The following is a 6,883-nucleotide window of genomic DNA, read 5'->3' on the forward strand; positions in this document are numbered from 1 at the left end:
AATAATATTTATTTAGCAATACATTCCATAAGCTTTATGATATATTTTTGGGACATATTATATACATAATTGAAGATCTATTAGTCTAGTTTCTAAATAATTAAACCGTTCGTCGATACGATATCGGAGAAATGAGATATTCGCGTTTCGCGAGACTGCGCAAGCAGCACCCATGGGACCCACAAAGTCGGAAAAATATTCCAGCTTGTATTAAAATCAATTCTCTGTCGTTTTAACTCATTTTTCTGGTCCATAACAGTTCCTAAATGTTCTCCAATGGTTCCTCCATGATTCTAGGGTAAGAACCTAAGATGAAAACATGAATCCAGCGCTAGAAATCCTGTGGTGCTTGCTAGATCGTAGTTATTCGTCTTTCGGCTGTTTTGGAGGGTTCTTCAAAGGTAAGTAACCTCAGATTTCGTATGGTTCTTGTTGATTAAGGTAATAATCAGTCCCTCCTTCATATATATTAGATTTTCAAGGTGAACTACAAGTGTTTACATACCAACTTAAACACCAAACGTTGATTCAAGAAGAGAATACAACACCTATAGTGTTGTGGTGTTATGGAGGATAGTTGTGGGCTGTGCTTGGCTGAAATTTTGTGTTGTTTCTACTATTTAAGGTGAGTATAAAATCTTACTACATGTACTTGAAGTTTTTTGTGTGTTGGTTGCATTATTTGAGCAAAACACCACAAGAGGACACTTGAAATAGTTTTAGACGTTATGGGTTTTAATGGACTATTTTGGAAAGGTTGTTTCCATGAACTATAAATGGCTGGAAAATGGGAAAAATAACTTGATTATGTTATGGTTTCTGTTGTTATAGATGGCTATATGTTTATCAAGTGAATTGGTGAAAGAAGCATCTGAAATATGAGATTGGGAGTGAAGATTAGCTTAAGTAACTTCTATGGTGTTGTATTGCCATTTAGGGCTGTTGTAAGCTAAATATATCTTGAATTTCGACTTGAAGCTACTGTAGGAGGTATATATATTGTGTTCGTGCATGTGCTTAAGGTTGTCTTGATATTGATTAAGTTAAATGGATGGACACGACATGAACTAGTGAATAAAGTTGCTAATTGAGCATAATTGGGTTGTGAATTATTTTCTTTGCTAAATGACTTCATTATCATGTTAATGATACAAATAATTGAAAGTAAGAAGTCTATAAGGGGTGATATAGGATATACAAATTCCAATTGGGCTTGTAGCTCGTCATGAAGTAGTTGTGACTTGTTGTTGTTATATGGTGTCTTGTTATTGATAATTATGTATTATTGGATTTCACTGGTCATTGTTGTTGGTAAATGGTATTGGAGGAGGCTCTTGTTATAGGGGAGATGCTTCCCAAATTTACATAAACGAGCTACTAGTTTAAGTTGCGGACTTAGCCTTTACTCAACACTAATTTTGAATCTCCTTATGCTATGGTAGATTGAGTTGAGTTGTTTGAAGAATTGCCTGAAAGGTATTAAGGACTCAATGGATTTAAGGTATGTTAAGGCTATCCATTCTTTCCTTTTGGCATGATCCATATGATACAAATGAAACGTGCAAAATGCGGAACTTTCGTAAATGACTCTATTTATAGAAGTACTAGGGGTGCCTATGTTCTTGATTCCCCATGTGTCCTATTATTATATCTTCTGTTCATGGATATCAAAAAAATACGCAAGTTGCTAAAGTTTATCCGAAGGCATATTGATCTTATGACATTCCGAGAAATCCTACTGACTTACTTCATTATGCATTGCATTCATTTATACGTGTATATTGACCCATGACCAGATGGCATTATATACGCGTATATTATTTATATATGGGATATGGGAAAAGGTTATGGTGTTATATATGCACCACCACCTGATCAGTTGGTATGCGTTGATGATTTCACCCACAGTGGCTGAGATGATATGATGGGATGCCCTAAGAGGCTTGATGATGTTATGTATGCATACACATATGCATGTTATGGCATTTATACGCACATGCATGACACTATAAATATTTTTCATGATTCACAGAGCTATTCATAATTACAGGTTGAGTTCTTTACTCCATGTTTCTTTCATGTCTTTTATATACTACTATCATACCTTACATACTCAGTATTTTATTTTTACTAACGTCTCTTTTGCTCGGGAACGCTGCATTTCTTGCCCGCAAGTCCCTATAGATAGGTTGAGAGTCCTCCTAGTAAGCTATCATCTCTACAGAAGGTGTTGGTGCACTCCACTTGCTCCGGAGTTGCCTATTTAGTTAGTATGATTTGGACATGTATTGATTGGTATGGCGGGGTCATATCTCGAACTTTATGTCATTTATATACTCGTAGAGTCTTGTAGACAGATGTCATATATATGGATACTTGTATGGCCTTGTCGGCCTATGTTTTAAGTATACAAAATGATCATGTTAGACTTATAGGCCCGTATGTCTCACGAATAAGCTTCTTTATCATGTTGGGTCATCTCATGTCGAGTATTCTCTTATGTTTAATTATAGTTATCTCATGACGACCTTTCTTGTTCATTTACCCATGATAGTATGATAAGAAGTATACATTATGTTGGTACTTGATTGAGTTAGGCATTGGGTTCCCGTCGCGGCCCTACGATATGGGTCGTGACAAAGGTGGTATCAGAGTAGTTCTGTCCTAGGGAGTCTACAAGTCGTGTCTAGTAGAGTCTTGTTTATGGGTGTGTTGTGCACCATACTTATAAGCAGGAGGCTACAGGGCATTTAGGACTATCACTCTTTCTTCTTAATCTAGATCGTGTGGTAGAACTCAATTGTAAGAATTCAAACACCTAAATTTTATTTAAATCGTAATACAACGATACCTACATCCAGAAAGACAGTTGGTAAGAGATTGAATGTGGTTGTGGAAGAGTTGAGTCACAGGAACTTGATTTTGCATCATGCTTATGATGAGTAAATGTGAGGTCTTCAGCAGATCATGTGTGTACTAAGATGTGTAAGCTTCTTGATAAGGAGCCCTACTGCAAGAACACCTATCCACTCATATGGTAAAAAGAATCAGAAGGTAGAAACAAGTTTCGGCAAGTAAAAGAAGTAAGGGCACGAGGTACCTAGTTAATGAAGATTATCAGTATTTACAATTCAGACAAAGAAATACAAGCATTATGAGTTACTTTCAACAGTAATAGAGTTATATACAATGGGCCACACTCATCTTAATTATGCCCTATAGGAGCTAGCAGATATAGTTTAAGAGAAGGATAGGATATCTGGATCCAGCTGGGGTTAGAGTAACCCAAAAATGGTGGATGGATTGTTATGATTAGCTAACATTTTCGAAGATAGTGCAAATATAGTAATAGATATTCTTGTGAAACACCCAGATGGTGAACTCTAGAATAGTACAGTCAGATATGAATATTAGAATGTTCAGAAATTTCAGAAGATAGGCTGTGGAATCCTAGAAGGGATAAATATTTACCTTAGTATGACTCCAGCCCCGAGTAAAAAAAAAAGGAGAATGTTAGGAATTCCGAAGAGCCAGTGAGATGAAGCAAGGGGAACTAAAAGTGAAAGAATATTTTGTTGAAGTTTTCAGAATAAAGTGATAGACAAAAATATTATCCGGAGAATAAGAAGAGAGTAAATAAAGCATCATGAGTAAGATGTGATATATGGGTGATAACGGTAAATCAAAATATGACACAATGACAGAGTCTATAGTCAAGTGAAGGAAAAGACAAGAGGAGACATGCCTTGAAACAATAGAAGAGTATAAGCCATAAAGTCATATCCTTCTTTCGAGAAATAAGTTGGTGACTCAAACGTGATTACCAGAAGGAAACGTTAGACCCCAGAGTAATAGAAATTAGTATGAGCTGGTAAACAAGATAAAATGAATATGAATTAGGGACTGAATGATTTGACAATAGCCGACATCATCAGAATTTTAGAGATCACATTCCAATGATAATAGAATGGACAACAGAAGAATAACCTTTAAAGGTCATTCAGGAAGACGCTTCCCTAAAGCGAGCACTATGAGCAAAGTTAAGCTTAAGGGACTAAGTGTGCCAGTTACACTAGGTGTCACCCTCGTGCGTAAGAACTTTAGTTATCCTTGGTACAGAAGGGTTACCGCAAGGTGGGTAAGATGTCAGTAAAGATGTGAAAAGATACCAAAGATGAAGAGGTAACTATGGAATAGTAAAGAAAGAATGCGGTGAAAAGGTGAAAGGAATGAGATTGCATTTATTTAGATCCTACAGATATGATACAACTCCAGAACATTATGCAAGAATGACGTCGGGGAGAGGCAGTAAGGGTTACGCACCAGATGATACTTATAAATAAATGGGAATGATCACTTGATACATAAGGAGCCAGTACGAGAGGTAAGTTAAGACAAAGGACATAACCCAAGAGGGGTTACGCAGAATATAGATATAAGAATGGACCAACGAGTAGTCTGTAGAAGATTGAGGAAGATTCTAGTTATGGCTAGACAAGAGGATACAACTAAATCAACAGATCGTGCAAGATAAACATAGTGAACCCCAACATAGGGAATCCAGTCTCACAGATACGAGATTGCAATTGTTGAAAAATTTTCAGATAGGAGTTGGGGTAGTTAAAGGTACTGTATAAGTGTTTCAGAAATAAAAGAGAGTGCCACTAGGGAGACATTCAAAATTTCAGTTCAGAAGAAACCCTACGAGCACAAGGGCGCGGAGGTATGTAACTAAGGATAATTATAGGCGAGTAAGAACATCAAAGATTCCTTCGGGTATGCGATGTAATAAGCTCGTAGCTTTACAGGAGTGAGAGGGTCTCCACTGTGTACCACCCCGAAAGACTAGCTGAGGAAATAAGGAAGAAGGATTCAACCTAAGCATAGTGACATAAAGAAGAAATGGTCTTGTAACAATAGTCTCACTACAATATTGTATACACTCCATAAAAAAGTGGCACCATCGTGGCTAATGAATGGGAAGTAAAAATCAAAGGTGATATTTGATATCATATGAGTTACAGGAAATTTCAGTATTCGTGAGCAATAAGATAAGCCAAGTATTCATGCAATAAGTAGAAGAACGACCAGGAAAAGTAATTACTTACATTTAAAGACAACTGAGCAGGCACGAAAGGAAATCTATGGTGCTAGTAATTTAAAGGAAGATTGCGAGTAGTATAAATAGATATGTATGGGTCACAAGCTAAAGTATGATAGAGCGACAAGGTTTTAGGTAGACAAGAGTAAGGTTATGAAAAGGTGAGTGAGAAGGTGACGAGAACAGGTAAGGCCTCAAGATTAAGCCTATCAAAATAAGAGCTTTGATGGTTTCCATAAGTTATATAAAGCTCGGTACAGTCTAAAGGAACTCAGAGGAGTCTAAGAATATGAGCAATTAGAATAGATGAAATGCTGCTCTGGTAGTAGAATAAGGGTGTAATGGTGATAGATAAGAGGATGACGTTTAGGCGTTTGAATGAGTAATGATTTTAAGAAAATGGATTTCATGAATTTCATAGGATTAGAATACCCATATAAGATGAATCACGATGGGATGCTATGAAATACAGTTATTGAAGTATAGTATCACCCTTAGGTGGATCAGGAAAATCACTTCAGATGTTCCTCGATGAGACGTGAGCCCTAGTGACAATGTATTACGTAAGAGGTCTCAAGTTATCAGTTGTAGATATAGATTAACATTAAGGTGAATCAACAATAGATGGATAAAAATTCCAAAGTATAAGAGGAGGTTATAATGACATTCGTTAGATGAACAGTAATAAGGAAGCATTAAAGGACTTAAATTTATACATATGGGATAAGTAGTGAGAGAGTAACCTGGAGTTGGGTAGCAAAACTCAGTAATAATAAACCAAAGTAAGTGTTATAAAAGCCATAAGGACAGATAACCAAGGTTAGGAAATAAAATATAGCAATAGTGGTACATTCAACAAAGTACCAAGTGAAGAACTTCAGTATACCTATAGATGCCCAGAGGGACAGTTTGTCGTAGTCCTGTATATATTCATAAAGTAAGGCCTAGAGATTGGCTAAAAGCTGGAAGAAAATGTGAGAAGAGTCGCATAGGCGCACATACAAGGACAAAGTCGTACATACTGCATGATAAAAAGTAGCAATAGTTACGAGATTGGAAGAATTTTGACCACGAGTCGTGGCGTGAGAAAGAGGCCTAAAGGGGGGAATACCCTGGCCTTTGGATTTATTCATAGAACAGTTGCCTAGATGGAAAAGGATAATATTAAAGTATTCATAAGAGCCATATATTATGAGAATTATAAGCGCATCAGTCAACATTTGAGGACGAATGTTCTAAAGGGGGAATGATGTTACAACCCATATTTTTGTACGTGAAAGTACGTTGTAAGTCAATTGATGTAAGCTTGAAAAATAAGATCCTCTTTGAAAATATATAAAGTGATATAATGATGTTACGTCCCATTTTCACAAGCCTTTAAGAGTAATCATTCGGGGATAAATGATTTAAGGGGACATGTTATTACAACCTGTACTTCAGGCGTCACTGTCATTATATGATTATCTAATGTAAGCTCAAAAAGGACGAAATTCTTCTACAAGGATAAGAAAGGTTTACCGAAGTCTTAAGTACGTTAAGATGAATATATGACTTTTTAATCATAATTTAAAAGATTTTAAAGTCATTATATGACTATATATGATGTTTGGATATGAAATATAAAGTTTGCGAAAAATCGGATTTAAGTTGCGGAAGAACCGACTAAGGATTTGCCTTGTAATGAAGCTTTTTGAGCAATTCATTTTGTAAGCTTTATTATGTTTTTTTGGGACATATTATATATAAAATTGAAGGTCTTTAAGTCTAGTATCTAAATTATTT

The sequence above is a fragment of the Nicotiana tabacum genome, chromosome 9 (assembly GCF_000715075.1).
Source record: "Nicotiana tabacum cultivar K326 chromosome 9, ASM71507v2, whole genome shotgun sequence".
Classification (NCBI taxonomy): domain Eukaryota; kingdom Viridiplantae; phylum Streptophyta; class Magnoliopsida; order Solanales; family Solanaceae; genus Nicotiana; species Nicotiana tabacum.